The sequence below is a fragment of the Suncus etruscus genome, chromosome 20 (assembly GCF_024139225.1).
Source record: "Suncus etruscus isolate mSunEtr1 chromosome 20, mSunEtr1.pri.cur, whole genome shotgun sequence".
NCBI classification, from domain to species: Eukaryota; Metazoa; Chordata; class Mammalia; order Eulipotyphla; family Soricidae; genus Suncus; species Suncus etruscus.
Genome location: NC_064867.1, coordinates 1,151,306 through 1,170,897, shown reverse-complemented (window position 1 = coordinate 1,170,897; position 19,592 = coordinate 1,151,306). Strand labels below are relative to the sequence as shown.

Here is a 19,592-nt window from a genome sequence, read left to right as displayed (position 1 = left end):
ATATACAAGCCTCAAGTCAAACTGAACTGCTTATATTTATTGTATTGGGTGAAATTTTGGCCCTAGCACTTTCCGATTCCTGATCACCCACCCCAGTGACATTACTTCGATAACTACAGCTCATTTTTTGAATCTCAACTTGGCTCTCCGTTTTCTGATTTGACATCCTTGATTTCTTCTGTATGGGTTAATGTAGTGTTTAGAAGTATCTACTGCCATGTGTCACATACGTTATGGAGTTGTCTCCTTTGTATCTTAATCCTTTAATTTTTTTTTTTTTTGGCCACACCCGGTGGTGCTCAGGGGTTACTCCTGGCTGTCTGCTCAGAAATAGCTCCTGGCAGGCACAGGGGACCATATGGGCTGCCGGAATTCGAACCAACCACCTTTGGTCCTGGATCGGCTGCTTGCAAGGCAAATGCCCTGTGCTATCTCTCCGGGCCCAATCCTTTAATTTTCTATGGCCTTTCCTGCTAGGCTTGCACCCACATAAGTCAAGGACTTAGTATATTCACTGGTTTACTGTCAACACCCATTACTGGATCTATGAAGTGGGCATTTGGATCAGAGAGTTAATACAAGGATTAAGGTACTTTTCTTGTATGTAGCCAATTCTGGTTCTCAAGATGGGTTCCATTCCCTATACATTATATGGTTCCCTGAGCCTCTCTAGGAATGATACCTGAGCACTGAGGTCACATGACCTCCAAATTAACAATAATAAATAATAAATAAAAGAACTGCTAGAGTCCAGATTTGAAGGACGAGACCACTCAATTGAAATAGAATTTCAATTCTTTAATCTGTCTGCCAAAAAGTCCCCACACTGGCCAAGCAGTGCCATCTCCTGAAGGAGATCAGCCTCACCCAAAATCATGAGGAAGATTATGTAAGAAAGGGATATAGGGAGGCCTCAGCTTTCTGATGATCTTTAAAATGATTAGCTATTATTTAGGGGTATCTTTCTATTGCTCCCTGTGTCCTTCCGTGATAGACTACCTGGTATGGCCAGGTAGCTTGGGGGCAGTGTCTGTGGAAATAGGCTTGTGAAGACCTACACCATGTGGTTCTTACAAAATGGCATCTCTCTCTGCTCAGAACCTGAAAAGAAACCTGCCATGTGGTCTTTACAAAATGGTGTCCTTCTTTGTTCAGAACCTAGGTTCCAGCAGAACCAGTTACTCTACGGTCATTCTCAGAGCTCAGTGCCAAGCCATGTACTTGTTGCACTTATGTGATGGTTCACAGGATTCCCTACTTTTCCAGAGACCAATGAAGATTGGTTTAGAAGATTAATTTATGAACCATCTCTAAGTACTCTGGCATTATGGAAGCCTTTTCCCCCCCAATACAAGACAATGCTCAGGGGTTACTCCTGAACTTTACACTCAGGAATTACTCCTGGCAGTACTTGAGAGATAATTTGGGATGCTAGGGATCAAATACCTTACCCTATGTACTATCAATCCAGTCTTAGACCTCTAAAATTTGATGTGGAAGTCCTGGGGTGTAAAGAGACTTTGTTATATGTAACAGTTCAACTCTGGTATCTAATCTGGAGTAAAGACTGGGGTTCACATAGCAAGAAAATTGCTCATAAAATTAGAACATAAATTTAGCCTTATATTCACTTACCAGTTTCACACTTGAAGTAATAGTAACACATCAAAGACAGAGAGAGATTTACGATGATTTTATGTAAATATTTTAGGAAAAATGATAGCCAAAAGTCTAAATATAGAACTCTTTTGCCTATTACATTATTATTATTATTGTTATTTTTAGATTGGGGCCACACCTATCTGTGCATAGAGATCATAGGAGAAATCTGAACACAGACTGAGCTTTATTTACAGGGGACCTCTGTCTTTCTCTCCCTCTGTCTCACACAATCACACACACACACACACACACACACACACACACACACACACACACACACACTCTCTCCTTGGGAGAGATCATAACAATGAATATGCTTTATGGGTCTTTCTCTAAGACCAACTATTCAACTTGAGATGAAGTGAATGGATATTTGGGTAGAGAAGAAGAAGAGAAGACTCCTGTAATAAGCTTCAGCATCCCTGAAAAAAGGAATTTTGCTTGAAGCCAGATCAGCTCCATGATGCTCAGTTCCCCACTAGGAGATGAGAGGTATGATCTGAGCGGCAGCATCCCACACCACACACCCACCACAACAGAATCTTTTTCCCTCATAACATCTCTGTCTTCTGCTTTAGACCCCTCATACTTTGAACTCTTAAAAATGCAGTAAGGGGGGGGGCGAGGTGGCGCTAGAGGTAAGGTGTCTGCTTTGCAAGCGCTAGCCAAGGAAAGGACCACGGTTCCATTCCCTGGCACCCCATATGGTCCCCCCAAGCCAGGGGCAATTTCTGAGCACTTAGCCAGGAGTAACCCCTGAGCATCAAATGGGTGTGGCCCAAAAAAACAAAAAATAAATGCAGTAAGGGGAGGCCAGAGAGATAGCATGAGGTAAGGCGTTTGCCTTGCATACAGAAGGATGGTGGTTCGAATCCTGGCATCCCATACGATATCCTGAACCTGCCAGGAACGATTTCTGAGCAGAACAAGGAGTAACCCCTGAGCGCTGCCGGGTGTGACCCAAAAACCAAAATAATAATAACAACAACAACAACAATAATAATAATAACAATAATAATAAAAATGCAGTAAAGGCCAGGATGTGGCTGGGTGATCAAGTGCCTACCTTGCCTGATAGAGACCACAATTCAATCATCAGCACTTCCAAAAACATCTTTTAATTAAAGTAAATTAAGCAGAGGTCAGAGTACAGTGGGCAAGAATCTTGCCTTGCACATGGTCGAACTTGGTTTGAAGTAAGTTAAATTCAATTCCCAGCATCACTTGAGGTTTCCTGAGCATTGTCAAGAATGATAAAAAATATTTCTGTGTAATGGTAAATTGATGGACAGTTGGCTCAGGTACTTATATATAAGTACTTATATATAAATGTATGACTTCTTTTTTTTCCCTGGCCCCAAAACATATGACTTCTAGGAAGGACATTCTTCCATATGCTATGCTTGGAAATAGTTAAAAATTGATAAACTAAGGAGGTAATAATTTAAATCTCAAATATTAATTTCAGGCAAAGAGAATATTGCCTTTGTGTTTGTTTTGCTGGGAAGTGAACCCAGGGCCTCACACATGGAAGGCATTTACTTTACTATTGTGCCACCATGCTGGGCCTCTGGCTATATTTTCTTATAAAATTATAAAAATATATATTATTAAAATATATATATATAATTAAAATAAGTTAATGTGTTCAAAGTGTATCTCAGCTACTCCATAATAAACACAGAGCAGACACTAGTCATGACTCCAAATTCAAATCTTCCTGAAAGCCACAGTTCACTGAGAACTCTCTGTGATTTCTCTTTACCTTCTTATACTTCAATTCATATTTCTTCAAGACAGCTTAGTTTCTTAATAAAGTTACTAATGAATATATGTTTCTAATGTTACTAAAATATGTTAGTTAATAATGTTACTAATACATGTTACTAATGTTACTAAAGTTACTAATGAATATATGTTGAATAAATTGTAGACTTTAATATCGGCACATTATTGTATTTCTGCAGAAGAGAAAAGCTATTTTTTGTGTGGCTTGTCTAATAAATATAATATATGGAACTTTATATTCATGTGCAAGTTTTTTTTGTGGGGGAGGTCACACCCAGTGGCTTTCAGGGGTTACTCCTGGCTCTGTGCTCAGAAATCGCTCCTGGCAGACACTGGGGACCATATGGGATGTCAGGTTTGAACTGGGGTCTGCCCTGTGTTGGCCGCATGCAAGGCAAATGCCTTACCGCTGTGCTATCACTCCAGCCCAATGTGCAAGTTTTTTTTTTTTTTTTTAAGTTTTTAAAGTTTCTCAGGGCTCACTTCTTGTTCCATGCTCAGGGATTGCTCTTAGTCATATTTAAGGGACCAACCTTGACTAGTAACATGCAAGTCAAATGCCTTATCTGGTGTACTATCTCTCTAGCCTTCTGAAGCTAATTTTTTTGTTTGTCTGGGGTCTCATCTGATAGTACTTAGGTTTTATTCTGCTCTGTACTCAGGAATAAATCCTGATGAGCTTGGGGGACCATATGTAATAAGGGGATCAAGCCTTGGGTGGCTGAGTGCAAAGCAAGTGCCCTATTGACTGTACTATCACTTTAAGCCCTTGTGAAGATAATCTATCTTTCATTTTTATAGAAAAAAACTGTAGTTTAATTTATTAGTATTATAAACAAAAACCATAATCATGTTAGGGAGCAATACTCAAAGGGCTAGAGCATATTTCAAGCACTAAGCTTGCTGGAGAATGGTGTGCAAGGCAAATTCCCTACCTTCTGCTATCGCAGGTCTCATACTGTCTTTTTAAAAATATCCCACAAATGAATATGATTATTCGTTGTCTATCCCTCTCCCTTTGACTTGTTTTACTCATCATAATACTCTCCATATCCATACATATACAATTTTCACTTCATTTTTCCTAACAGCTACATAGTATTCCATTGTGTAGATATACCACTGTTTCTTTATCCATTCACCTGATTTTGTACAATTGGGTTTTACCAGATTCTGCCTCTTGTGAATATGTTTCAAGGACATAGAAGTGCAGTTGCCCTTCAGCATTGTGCTTTTGGGTCCCCAGGGTATATTCTCAGGAGCAGTATCACTTGGTCTTACAGGTGTTCAACTTCTAGATTTTCAAGGACTGTCTCTTTTGTTTTCCAAAAAGGCAGAACCAGTCACCATTTTGATCAGTAGTGAATGAGAGTCCCTTTCTCCCCATATCTGCTAGCACTGGTTGTTCTTGTTCTTTTTGTTTGTCTGTTTGTTTGTATGTTTTGGGGTCCCCCAAAACAGTGTCACTCAGGAATTACTACTGGCTCTGTGCTCAGAGATCGCTCATGGCAGGCTCGTGATGCTGGTGATCAAACCTAGGTCTGTCCCGGGTTGGCCACATGCAAGGCAAATCCCTACTGCTGTGCTATTGCTTTGCCCCCCCCCCCCATTCTTGTTCTTTGTGGTAGGGGCAGTCTCTGTGGCATGAGATGGTACCTCAATGCAGTTTTGATTTGCATCTTCCTGTTGATTACTGATGTGGAACACTTTTTCATGCACCTTTTGGTATCTGTATTTCTTCTTTGATGAAAGTCTGTTCATCTTTTCTCCCCACTTTTGATGGGGTTTTAATTTTGTTCTTATTAAGCTCTACTAATGCCTCATATATCTTAATATCTTAGATAGTAACTCTTTATCCGATGGGTATTGGGTGAATAGTTTCTCCCATTCCGTGGGAAGTCTTGTATTCTGGACCTCATTTCCTTTGAGGTTGCATGTGAGTTTTGTGATCACACCCTTCCCTTACTCCACAACTGACAGATAAAATAACTAGATAAAATAAAATATGAGCCTTCTTAGAATTAAGAAGATGACACAGAGGGTAGGGTGTTTGCCTTGCACACAACTGAGCTAGGTTCAATTCCTGGCATCCCATGTGATCCCTTGAGCCTATCAGGAGTAATTTCTGAGCACAGAGCTAGGAATAACCTCTGAGTGCTGCCAGGTGTGGCCCCCCAAAAATCAAACAAACAAAAAGCAAAGTTACATGTATAACACATTTGAATTAATTACTATCTAAGCAATTAAAGCACCAAATTAACACATTCAATTGCTTCACTTTTAGGGGATAAAAAGAAGCAAATGATACCAAGACAAGCTCCTAACAGAGAACTAATCACCAGATGTGTACGGAGGAAAATACAGGTACAAATTCAACTTCTTATTTTGGGATCTGCATCTAAATTATTGTATCATGATTACTGGCATTCAGAAAGTCACAGAAGGATGTAGAATCAGCAAAAAGACTGAGAATAAAGCATTCAATAAGAGGTAAACACTTGCTCGAATTATGCCAGATGTCTCATGGCAGGCAGTCTGGATTTAGGGACAGAAATATAAAAACATTTTTCATTTTTATTGGAAAGACCATGACGCAAACCAACTTTGTTTTTGTTATTCTTCAAACCTGGTGGCACTCAAGGCTTACTCCTGGCTCTGAACCAGAGATCATTCCTGGTGAGCTCAGGGGACCATACAGGGTGCCAAGGATTGAACAGAGATTAGTCACTTGCAAAGCAAAGTGCCCTACCTGCCCTACACTTGTCCCATCTCCTCAAACCAATATTTGTTTACCTCAGCAAACAAACCCAAACACCATGTGCAGTGGAAAAAAAAAAAAGATGTTCTCTCCCAATAAAACTGTGTTTTGAAGGTCTCTGTTTGTCTTACATAATTTGGTCCATTTCATGAAACTGATTCATCTACCAATCTCTCAAATGGAAGCCATGTTATCCTCGGTGTAGCTCCAGTTTGGAAGGAAGATGGTGGTGTGTCAATGTTGTTGTCCTCAACAATACTTAGGCCTCAGCACTTTCCTTCTCTAGTTACTTCTCAACATTTTGAAGGTGTGTTCCTTTTTTGGTTGGTGGGTGGGCACTCTGGATCAGACTCAGGAATAATTCCTAGTAGGAATCAGGAGACTAGATTTTGGGGATTAATGGGCATTGGCTACATGTAGGGTAGGCACCCTACCTATTGAACTATTGCTCCTGTCACAGTGTGATCCATTTTTTGGTCTGTTTTTTACTTGATCTCCCAGTTACTTCTTTGTGGATGCTTTTATTATTATACTCCACATTCCTTTCCATTGTAATTTCATTCACCAATTTACGTGACTTTAATATTAATGTAAATGAACTATTTGTAATTCCAGTGTATTATCCACCTGCCTTATATTTTTTGTTAGGATACTGAATAACTTGTAGGACTTGGAACTACTACATCTCTGAATCAAATAGTGGAAATATTTCGCATCTCATTCATAATCTTTTGTTATCATTGTTATTCCACTAGATATTTCAAGTTGACTTGTTCCTTTATCTCTCTACTTATTGATTAAGAAATTTACCCATTCATTAATAAATTACTTTTGTCTATCTTTTATTTTCTTCCTATTACTGATAGATTCTAATACTTCATTTCAATTATTCTCCTGGAAATTTTCAATTCTAGATGGACTATATGTCTTCTCTAAATCAGACTCCAGGCTATCCAGAACAAGTTGAGAAAAACAGAATTGGCAGGTTGGAACTGCTAGAAATTAAAAACTGGTGACCTCACATAGCCCATCAAAACTCCTTAATGGTTTGGTTTTAAAATGTCTTTCTTTGGGGGATGTACACCTGGTAATGCTCAAGATCTGCATAAGAAATTACTCCTGGCAGTGTTTGGGGGCTCATATGAGATACCAGGGTGAAATCCAGGCCAGTCATGTGCAAGGCAAGTACCTGCTGGACTTTCTCTTCAGCTCTACTATCTATTACCTCTACTGGGGCAACTGTATTTTAGTCCCTGGTCTTCAAATTTTTGCTAAACTTCTTTAGATCCCATTCTACCCCAACTGTAATTCTCAGCTGATAATTTTGTTTTCCATTTCACTAGAAAAATGGATGCCATTAGAGTGGAAATGGTATATGGTAGACTTCTTTTCTCCCCAGCAAAGGTCATCCTTCTTATATGTATTCTAAATTCCATCTACTCAGGTCTAACTCATGAATACTATTTTTTCCTCCTTTCTTAACTTTATTTCAATCTCTTCCTCTCTATTAGACTATTTCCATTAGCACTTATGCATGCTTTCATCTATCTCATAATATCAAAACCTAAATCAACAAACCATATTTTCTTTGGCTACATTTTCTCTTCTCCCCTTAAAGAACCCTTTCTTCTTCTTTTTTTTTTTGAAAGAAAGAGGTGGGGAGAGAGGAAAGGAGGGAAGAAAAGGGGAAGGAAAGAATGAAGGGAGGAAGAAAGGAAAGAAAGAAGGAAGAAAAGGAAGGAAGGAAGGAAGGTAGGCAGACCTAAAGAACCCATTGGATACTATATATTTCTCCAGTTACTACCACCATCTCTTCAGTCTCCAAGTTCTGTCACAAGTTGTCTAAATAACTGAGTCACTTATTTAATAATATATCTTTCAGTAATAGATTGCATAGGTAATGATGGTTTCTGTAAGGCTGTACCATAAAGCTTGGGTGTGTAGTGGACTAAGCCATTTAGGCTTGTGCAATTCCACTCTATATTTGTGCAATAACAAAATGCATATTTCTCAGGAATAATCCTCATAGTCTGATTTCGTATCCATGGGTCTAAAGGCCTAGGAAATCTCAAGGTAGCTTAGCAGTTCTCAGTTTTCACTACCTGTCAGAGAAAAGAATGAGTTAATCAAGTAATCTAGGGTTTTTCTTTAGTTCCTTGTTATGACTGTTTGCCAAGCCAACAGTTATATTTTTCTATAAGATATGCAAATGTGGAATAATAGCAGTCTTCATAATTCAAGAAGGAATTATAAGAGAGGCTTGTTTAATCAAAGCATGTATAATTTATCATCCTATCATTTCTGTAAAGAAAAACAATTGAACTGGGCCCAGAGAGATCGCACAGCGGCGTTTGCCTTGCAAGCAGCCGATCCAGGACCAAAGGTGGTTGGTTCAAATCCCGGTGTCCCATAGGGTCCCCCATGCCTGCCAGGAGCTATTTCTGAGCAGACAGCCAGGAGGAACCCCTGAGCACTGCCGGGTGTGACCCAAAAACCAAAAAAAAAATAAATAAATAAAAAAGATTAGCAAGTCACGAAAAGTCCCTTATGCATCAGATATGTCCCAAAACAAACATTTCTTTCATCTGAGAAGACAGGGTGGCAGGGCAATAAGGCACCAGATATTCTATCAATAACTATTATTGAACTAACTAAATGCCTGTTAGTTATTTTAGCACCAATATTTTTTTCTTGATGCTATGTTTTTCAGGTAAAGAGGTAAATGCTTAAATATATACATACTTAGCAGAAAGGAGATTATATTTAGGCCAAATAAATGTTTGCAACTATCAATAAGGCAAGCTCAAGATATACCACAACTACTTATCAGGGAAACAATCTCTCCTTGAGATCTGGTCTCAATTGGCCATGCTGGGGCCTGCAGAGAAGACCCATTTGCTTCCAGCTTCCTCTAAAACATGACCATGGAAGGAATGGATACCAAATCATGCAGAGTCAAATCAACTGAAAAAGTGAGGACTTCCTTCTGTAACTTGGGAGAACTTCTGAGGATTTTGAGTAGGAAAATGCATAAATATGGAGATGCATGATTTTGGTCTCTTGTTCTAAACTTTCCTGACCAAATAATGAAATATATATTTATTTACATACACATTTATATAAATGAAACACATGCTGTACTATATAATTTTTAATGTAAAAAATGACTGTCATCTGATTAAAATTGCATTTAGATCATAGTCACCTGGCTTCATAGTTATCTGGCTACAAAATAAGAATCTAAATTTCTATTCCTAAGGCATTTCTAAATGATCTTGTGTGCTCGTTGCCAATTTTGGATCATAATTTTTACTTGCCTAGAGTAGTTGGAGTCAGGTAAGTTTTCTTCAATTTGAAAGATATTTACATAAGTTTTTTTAGCTGTCTGTGGGCAGCATGGTCCTGGGACCACTTTAGTTTTTTTTCATGGTCTGGAACAAAGCAAAGCAATAGGGACTTTGTTTTGACTTTCTAATGACAATCAGACAATAAGGAGATGCGATAACATTATTCTTTGTTTTACTTATTTTGGGGAGGAGGGGTCACATCCGGATGTGCTCAGGGGTTACTCCTAGCTCTACTCTTAGAAATAACTCCTGGTAGGTTTGAGTCAAGGCAGCATATGGAATTGAGGGATTAAACCTGGGTTTGCCTGTGCCTGGGTAAACCTGTAGGTAAATGCCCTACATGCTTTGCTGTTTTTTGGCCCCTATACCATTATTTTTCTATTTAGTTTCAGACGGTTCTCAAATCAGGTTTGGATTTTTGCAAGATGCTACTCTGTGTGGAAGCTTATGTACCTCTGTATGAAGCCTTCTATTACTTGACACTGGTTTCCTAACCAAAGATCTGCTCTTGAACACTAATTGTGCCTAGTCTGTGAACAGTTCGGTTGCCAAGGAGACTAGTGGATAACCATGGACAAGTGGATAAATATGTCTTTGGAGACAGCATTTAGCAACTACATCCCAAAGTTTACTTGAATACAGAAATCATACTCATATTGTGTGTGACTTATAGTAGTATCAGAAATTTTCATTGATCAGTTATCCTATCAATTTTTTCAAGAGAAAATTTGAACACTCACATCAGCCCCATGAATATGAAACTTTTATTTTTTAGTGAGATATGGACTTTTTTTAATGCCAGGGAAATAAAGAAGAAACATATCCCATATTTTTTGTATCATAAGACACACTTTTACCCCCAAAAGATGGGGGGCAAATGTCTGTGCGTCTTATGGAGTGAATGCCATCTGAAGCTGAAGCCTGAGTGCGGGGGAGGAGAGCGTCTAAAAACTATGTGTGTCTTATGGTCAGGTACCTCTAATAGAGTGAAAAATGTGGTATATATTTTTATATTGAAATATATGTATATTTCATAGCAGGGGAGTTGGGACTTGGCAGCCTTCAAAAGACTCTAGTTTTTATTCCAGAAACTGCTCCTGGACAAAACACATGTACATTTGTCACATATGGCCATGTAGGAAAAGTGACTTTCTGACCAGTGGGGCTCATAGGGTTCTGAGATTCTGTTAGTGGTCCTGGGAATTAAACTCAGGTTCGACACATGCAAGGTCTGTGCTTTACTGCTGAACTAAAGATTCACTTTGATTTTGGGGCCAATCAGAATGGGTGTAAACTGACATTTGTTTTGTGTCCTGGTATGTCCTGGCTCTATACTCAGGAATCTCTCCTGGTGAGCTTGTGTGTGTGTGTGTGTGTGTGTGTGTGTGTGTGTGTGTGTGTGTGTGTGTGTGTGTGTTGATCATATGGAATGCCAGCGATCGAACTTGGGTTAACTGCATGCAAGACAAGTGACCTGTCTTCTGGACTCATATAAATTGACATTTATTTAGTTCTGCTTCAGATTGCTTGAGTTCTTAAAGAGTTAAATTATTTGTATAAGATTACCCCCCCCAGGTTTCTATTATTTTCCTGTTTTTCATTTAAAATGTCTGTTTTATTTTTTTCTCTTTCTTTTTATTTTATTTTTTTGGTTTCTTGGCCACACCCGATGACGCTCAGGATTTACTCCTGGCTATGTGCTTAGAAATCACTCCTGGAGGGCCCGGAGTTTGCCTTGCAAGCAGCCAATCCAGGACCAAAGGTGGTTGGTTCGAATCCCAGTGTCCCATATGGTCCCCCATGCCTGCCAGGAGCTATTTCTGAGCAGACAGCCAGGAGTAGCCCCTGAGCACCGCTGGGTGTGGCCCCCCAAAAAAAAAAAAAAAGAAATCACTCCTGGCTTGGGGTACTATATGGGACACAGGGGGATCAAACCGCAGTCCATCCTAGGCTGGCGTGTGCAAGGCAGACGCCTTAAGTCTTGCGTCACTGCTCAGGCTCCATCAGAACATTTCTAATGTAGTGGCTACTTGTCAGTGTTTGTTATTAGTAGCTCCAAAGAAAAGTGTTCTCTTTTTTAAAGTAATATGAATAAACTGTGCAGATAGTCTGTCCTAAGCTAGTGCCAGCTAGACAGATGCCTTATAGCTTGCTCCACTGCTCCAGCCCCATGTTTTATCTTTTTCTTTAAACATTCTGTTTATTAAGGCTCAGAGGTAGAGCCAGGTCTTGTAAGTGGAAGCTCTGGGTTCATTCTCTGGCACTACAAATACAAACAAACAAAAATGCATTTTAGGACAAGAGACAGTACAGGAGGTCAGAAAATTACCTTACAAGCAGTGAACCTAGTTTGGTCCTTGCCACTGCATATACATGGTTCAGAACTACTTTTCCTCACCAAAAACACTATTCTTTTGTTCTTTTATGTCTTTATGGTTTCTTCTGTGCTGACCCAGGCCTTTTGCTTGTAACTTCATGGTATCTTTTATTGTATACAACTATAAGCTGATGATTTGCTTCCCTTCTTTTCATGTCTGCTGTGTTCGAAGCTACCCTGGGTCAGAGTTACAAGTAAAGACTAGTTTTCCCTTTTTGGGGACGTAGGCCTTACTAGTTCTTTTTACTTTGTTGTGTTTTGCTCCTCAGCAATGCTCAGGGGTTACTTCTGGCTCAGTGCTCAGAAATAACTCCTTGTAAGACTTGGGAGACCATGGGAGGCCAACGATCAAAACTGGGTTGACCACATGACAGGCAAATGTACTGTCCACTGAACCCATTCCAATGTATGCACTTCTCCCACCCATTTACTAGTTCTGTGGGTTAGCTATAGGACTTCCCTGTGTCTCATTCATTTGCAATATGAGCTGTTACGAGGTTATGAAGATTAAATGAGGAAGATACATAAACCTTGAGATCCAGGGCAAAGTGCAGGTTTAGGAATGTACTCAATCCTGGTTTGATCCCTGGCAAGTCTAATACAGTCTTACTAGAATATTTTATCAGTTTTGGGAGAAGCAAAACAGTCTTAATTTTTGTTCAAGATAATTTTGAGCCTGAGAGCTAGTACGGGGGTTAAGGCACTCGTATTGTTTATACCTGAGCTCTGTTCTATCCCCAGCATCATGTTGAGTTCACAGGAGTGAATTTCTGCCAGGAGAAGCAGTCCATGAGCACTAGAGAGTAGTCTCAAAACAAAACAAAAATTTGGTTTTTTAGCGTTGTTGGGCCACACTTTGTGGTGCTCAGGGCTTACTCCTTGCTCTGCATTTAGAGATAACTACTAGCGGTGATCTCCTAGTGGGATACTATGAGGTGCTAGGGATGGAATCTAGGTTGGTTGTGTGCAAGGTAAGCTCCCTATTTACTTTATTATCTCTCCATCTCCAAGTTCTGACTTCTTTTGCGTTTTGACTTCTTTTATGCTTCCATAAAAACTATAGAGTTGTCTGGTCAAGCATGTGAAAACCCAGTATTTATTGGAAGTACATTAAATTAATTTATCATATATAATTAAACATATTTATATGATTAAATATTATTTTGCTGTCTCTTAAAAAGTTTTTTTCATGAAGGACTTGCATTTTTCCTATAAGCTATATATATATATATATATATATATATATATATATATACACACACACACACACACATTTTTCCCCTGTGGATGTTTGACAGTTGTGGGACACCAGGGGATTGAACCATGGTCTGTCAAGGCAAATGCCCTACTGCTGTGTCATTGCTCCAGTCCCTAGGTTGCCATTTTTTTTAATTAAGGAGATTTTTTTTTTTTTTTGGTTTTTGGTTTTTGGGCCACACCCGGCGGTGCTCGGGGGTTACTCCTGGCTGTCTGCTCAGAAATAGTTCCTGGCAGGCACGGAGGACCATATGGGGCACCAGGATTCGAACCAACCACCTTAGGTCCTGGATCGGCTGCTTGCAAGGCAAACACCGCTGTGCTATCTCTCCGGGCCCTAAATTAAGGAGTTTTATTGAAAGAAAATTAGTTAGAGAAAGGTGTGTGGGGGAGAGAAAAAGAAAGAGAGATTCAAAAAGACAACACACACTTTTTCAGAGTGAGAAAGTTTTTGGTTGCCAGATTTTTTTTTTTTTTTTTTTTTTTGGTTTTTGGGTCACACCCAGCAATGCTCAGGGGTTACTCCTGGCTTTATGCTCAGAAATTGCTCCTGGCAGGCTCAGGGGACCATATGGGATGCCGGGATTCAAACCACCATCCTTCTGCATGCAAAGCAAACACCTTACCTCCATGGTATCTCTCTGGCCCCTGGTTGCCAGATTTTAAAAGGAGATAATATTTTGGACAGTTCCTTTTCTTATAATTATGTATGAGTATTAAATTCCCCACTAATATATATATTTTTTTTGTTTTGTTTTGTTTTTTTGGTCACACCTGTCAGTGCTCAGGGGTTACTCCTGGCAGGCACGGGGAATCATATGGGATGCTGGGATTCAAACCACCCTCCATCCTGTATCGGTTGTATGCAAAACAAACACCCTACCTCTGTGCTATGTCTTCAGCCCTATACCAGGATTCTTATTGCTACTATAATTGCTTTATTATTTGTGCAGAAGATTAGGTGACATCTGGCCATGCTCTCTGGCTGACTCCATTGACTATTCGTTTTACCATAATTAAGGCCAAGTATCTCTAATGCTAATAGCTTTTCCCACAAACTGCAGATTCCAACACATCTTCAAGTCTATAATTTTGCTTTCAAGATCTACCTCCACTTAACTTTCCTAGAAAATGAATTTTTTCTTTCTGACATTCTTGCTTCCTCTCTTGCTTTTTCCAATGGATGTTGAAGAAGTCAGTCATTTTCAAGAAACATGAACAGAAGTGTTGTCCTCTAACCAAGATCTTTTAAGATCTTTCTGTCCTCCTTGTACCTTACTTAATATGTATAAAATATATAACATACATATTGGTTTCTTGGTCAGACCCATTAGTTCTCAGGGGTTATTCCTGGCTGTGTGCTCAGAAATTACTCCTGGCAGGGTTGGGGACCTGATGGAATGCCAGGCATTGAATGAACCTAGGTAACTACATGCAAGGCAGATGCCCTAAACACTGTGTTATTGCTCTGGATCCCATCCACTTTTTTTTGTTTGTTTGTTTTTTGGGTCACACCCGGTGGTGCTCGGGGGTTACTTCTGGCTGTCTGCTCAGAAATAGCTCCTGGCAGGCACAGGAGACCATATGGGACACCGGGATTCGAACCAACCACCTGTGGTCCTGGATCGGCTGCTTGCAAGGCAAATGCCACTGTGCTATCTCTCCGGCCCCCCCCCCCATCCACTTTAATTTATGTTCAAGGCCTGCACCCCTCTTTCCCAGGTCTCACTGCAGTTTTTTGGGTCCAGTCATATCCTCTTCCCCTGGTTTCTTAAGCACACACGCATTAGGTCTTGCACCAGGAGGTTTCTCCATCTCTATACCTGAAGGATCTTACTTGCCCTTCAGATCAGAAATCCAGCACCACCTCTTGGTCCTTTCATCTAAATTTGCCTCTCTGTTATATTCTCCCCTGGTATCTAGTTCCTCTCCCTCTGAGACGTTATGACATCTTAATTACATGCTGACAGTCCTCATGACACTACTTGTGCCCTTACTTCACCTAAAGCTCCCTGAATACAGGGCTTTTCTTTGTCTTCTTCCTGAAAAGCATCTTATAGGCTTTCGACAAAGGTTTGAACGTATGGCTGAGAATGACCCAGACACAGGTAGCCTGACCTCTCTGCAGACTTTCCCGGTCACCCCAGCCTTTTGTGGCCATCCGCTGTTTCTAAGGCTCCCATGGACACTTTAGAAGGGCTCTGGAATTAATTAGCCCTAGGAGCATTCAGGGACTCTAGTCTCTGTGTAGCCCAATTGAGTGTGCAGCTCTTTCCTGCTACAGGTCTCTAGAACTATGCTCCAGCCTTCATTTGAGGGTGCTACCTCTGGTGAGGTCTCAAGGTTTTTGTGGGTGCCCTTTCTGTGAACTACCACATGGAGTCTCAGAGGCAGCCGCTGCCTTGACTGCCTACCAGGAGTAGATGCCATACAAAAGTAATCTAGTTTTCACTGCTGCAGAAGTGTTTCTGTCTATTGTTACTCTATTTCATAAAAAGTTTCTGGGGAACAGTTGTGAAACCCAGTGGTGTTCAGAAGTCACTCATGGTAGTGCTCGGGGGACCATATGCAATTCTGAAACCTAATCAGGGTAGACTGCATGCAAGGCAAATCTCCTGCACTGTCTCTCTGGCCTCAGGAATTTTTAAAAATGGCGATTTATTTTTTTATTTTTACTTTTTAGTCTTCATGCTTTATTTATTTTGTTCTCTTTTGATTTCTTTTTTTAATTAATTAATTTTTTTGGGGGCCACACCAGTTGATGCTCAGGGGTTACTCCTGGCTATGCATTCAGAAATCTCTCCTGGCTTGTGGGGACCATATGGGATGCTGGGGATAGAGCTGTGGTCCGTCCTAGGCTAGCGCTTGCAAGGCAGATGCCTTACCTCTAGCACCACTACTCCAGTTCCTGATTTCATTTTTTAAAATATCTTCATTTAAGCACCATAATTACAAACATATTTGTAGTGGGTTTCAATAATAAAAAAGTACACCCCCCCTTTACTAGTACAATCTTCCCATCACCAATGCCTTCCATCTTCCTCCTTCCCCATCCCTCCTTGCCTGTCTTCTAGCCAGGCATTCTATTTCTCTCACTATCATTGATTGTCATGATTGTTGTTAGTGTAGTTGTTTCTCTAAATATACTCACCACTCTTTGTGGTAAGCTTCGTATTATGGGACTGTCCTTTCAGCCCTCATCTCTATTGTCTCTGGGTAATACTGTCTTTTATTTTTTCCCACAGATGAGTGAGTATTCTGTGTCTATCTCTTTCCCTCAGACTTATTTCACTCAGCATAATAGTTTCCATGTACATCCATGTATAGGGAAATCTCATGATTTCATTTTTCCTGACAGCTCCATTGTGTATATGTACCACAGTTCTTTTTTTTTTTTTTTTTTTTGGTTTTTGGGCCACACCCGGTGACGCTCAGGGGTTACTCCTGGCTATGCGCTCAGAAGTCGCTCATGGCTTGGGGGACCATATGGGACGCCGGGGGATCGAACCATGGTCCGTCTCCTAGGCTAGCGCAGGTAAGGCAGGCACCTTACCTCCAGCGCCACCGCCCAGCCCCGTACCACAGTTCTTTAGCCACTCATCTGTTGATGGGCATCTGGGTTGTTTAAATGAAGACGTGGGGCTAGTGAGATAGTACAATGGGTAAAGTGCTTGTCCTGCACGATGCTGGCTCAGGTTCTATCCTGGGCACTATAAAGAAATGTGTTACTAAGTCCACCAGAAGTAATTATTGAGAATCATGGAAGTGACCTCAAAAACTAAAATCTAAACCAAAATCAAAAATGGAGATCTAGTATTTCTACGATTAATCAGTTATAAGCATGTAACTAATTCAATACAAGTTAATCTTTCTGCTTACATAAAAAAATTAACAAAAATTCACACTTCAATAACCTTCTCTATTTAAATAAAGAAGCCTGATTTAAAGAAACTTATACAATAATGAATGTTTCACTTTCTCTAGTCTAGCAATTTCTTGAAAGGGGAGATATGCTGAAATTAAATTTACTATTTAATTACCATTAGTTACCATTGTTCTCTTCCTATTCATATTAGAATTCTACTTACGGTTTTCTATCTATATTCTTCCATTACTACTAAAATTATAATTTATTTGTTTCCTCTCATAGAATGAAGATTAAAGGATTTTATCACTCTCAAGGGATTTGATTTTCAAGGAATAAATATAAAATTGTTAAAAGGAGACAAGGGCTTAACAGAAATTCAGTGTAGATTTATAAATATTTTAAGCACCTGAAGTTGGTTCAGTATTTTAAATGCTACACACTTCATCTTGTTTTTTTAAACATCATTCTATGAAAATTGAAATTCTTCATTACTTCCATCTCATCTCTTCCTTAAATTATTATTCATAACCATCTGAAGGCAGAGAAAGTGGCAGTATGGATTTTAATCAAATTATAGCTTTATAGAGGAAAAATGGGAAAGTAAAAAAAATCCCTAAAAGAATATCTTTTTCGGGGCTGGTGAGGTGGCTCTAGAGGTAAGGTGTCCGCCTTGCAAGAGCTAGCCAAGGAAGGACCACAGTTTGATCCCCCGGCGTCCCATATGGTCCCCCCAAGCCAGGGGCAATTTCTGAGTGCTTAGCCAGAGTAACCCCTGAGCATCAAATGGGTATGGCTCCAAAAACCAAAAAAAAAAAAAAAAAAAAGAATATATTTTTCTCTGTAGAAAATTCCCACAAGGAAAATAGTCACAACCCTCCTCGTCAGTGAATTTCTGGAACAATAAGCATCTTATGGAGCACATTCAATGAAGAAAATATAAAATAAAGCTAAGGAGTTAAAATTCTCAAAAGTGTGGCAGAGGGGTGGTATGGGATGTTAGAAACATCCAGAAGGTGTGAAGAGAGTATCGTGGAGATGGCACTTTCCTTGCATCCAGCCAATCTTGGTTTGATCTCCATCACCACATAGGACACCACAAAAGACACGCACAGAACATGAGTGTCCTTTGAGCACAGAACTAGGAATAATTCATGAGCATCCAAGAATGTGCTTTCTTCCATCAAAGAATCATCCAGATAGGTCTGAAGATATGTTTAAGTCCACATGTATGGGGCAGTGAGCTCCAGTGCCACATCAATAGGAGTAGTGGGGACAGGGTTCAAGTCCCTGGAGAAGATCAGCCCTGTCCTTTCCTAGTGTGGCAGTGAGCAAGCTCATAGCCTTGGTCGAGGAGCTGTCTAAGCCAATGACCACAAGTCCTTGATTCCACAAATCTCTTGATACCCCACATGCCGTGCACGGCTTGCAAGGGAACCATGATGTACCTAGAATGGGTGTAGAAGAATCAAGACTACAATGGATAGAAGAGGAGGCTACGGAGTAGGAACTTTACTCCCCAGTGGCTTCTATAGCGTCCGTTGGTCAGCACCAATTTTCACTCTTTCGGTCATAGGGCCAGGTGTGACCAGATAAGGTACCCAGCTGGAAGAGGCCAGCAGAGGGGGACAGCACTCAGCTACAACTTCTCCCATAGCCACAAGGACTCACTCTCAGATTCCTTTACTTTATCTCCCTTGTGAAAGAATGCAAGAAGTGAGGAAGAATGTGTGTGTATTTTGGGCCACACTCAACTGTGTTTACTATTTACTACTGGTTATATACTCAGGCATCACTTCTGGCAGTGGTCAGGGAACCATATTTAATGCCAGCAATTGAACCCAGCTTGGTTATGAGTAAGGCAAGTTCATAAATCCATATAATACCTCTCTGGTCTGGAAATGGAATCAACTGTATCTTTTTTGTTTGTTTGTTTGTTTTTGGGTCACACCCTGCAGCGCTCAGGGGTTACTCCTGGCTCCAGGCTCAGAAATCGCTCCTGGCAGGCTCAGGGGACCATATGGGATGCTAGGATTAGAACCAGTGACTTTCTGCATGAAAGGCAAACGCCTTACCTCCATGCTATCTCTCTGGTCCCGAATCAACTGTATCTTAAATAGAATATTAATTCTTACTAAGAAGGTAGAATTTAAGTAAGAAGTGACCAAGGCATAAAAACTCCACAGTTCCTCACTGGCCAAAGAGATAGCACAGCAGTAGAGCATTTGCCTTGCATGCGGTAAACCATGGAGGGACCCGGTTCAATTCCCGGCATCCCATATGGTCCCCCAGCCTGCCAGGGGCAATTTCTAAGTACAGAGCAAGGAGTAATCCCTGAGCACTGTTGGGTGTGGCCCCCAAACCGATCAATCAATCAATCAATCAATCACTCAAGTTAAAAATAAAACAACAGGGCCCGGAGAGATAGCACAGCGGTGTTTGCCTTGCAAGCAGCCAATCCAGGACCAAAGGTGGTTGGTTCGAATCCCGGTGTCCCATATGGTCCCCCGTGCCTGCCAGGAGCTATTTCTGAGCAGA

At 40.4% G+C, this 19,592-nt stretch overlaps 3 protein-coding genes across 4 annotated transcripts in view; 2 read left to right on the top strand and 1 right to left on the bottom strand.

Moving 5' to 3' along the window:
- Nucleotides 1-19,592, top strand: part of EIF1B (eukaryotic translation initiation factor 1B) — a 634,827-nt gene that overhangs the window by 31,786 nt on the left and 583,449 nt on the right.
- The window catches only part of GORASP1 (golgi reassembly stacking protein 1), a 737,102-nt gene that overhangs the window by 493,625 nt on the left and 223,885 nt on the right, over nt 1-19,592 (bottom strand). The window lies entirely within an intron of this gene.
- Nucleotides 1-19,592, top strand: part of MOBP (myelin associated oligodendrocyte basic protein) — a 49,430-nt gene that overhangs the window by 3,493 nt on the left and 26,345 nt on the right. For both annotated transcript variants that reach the window (XM_049766444.1, XM_049766445.1), the window contains exon 2: nt 5,735-5,814. The gene's annotated coding sequence lies outside the window, so the exon portion shown is untranslated. The remainder of the gene's footprint in view (nt 1-5,734; nt 5,815-19,592) is intronic.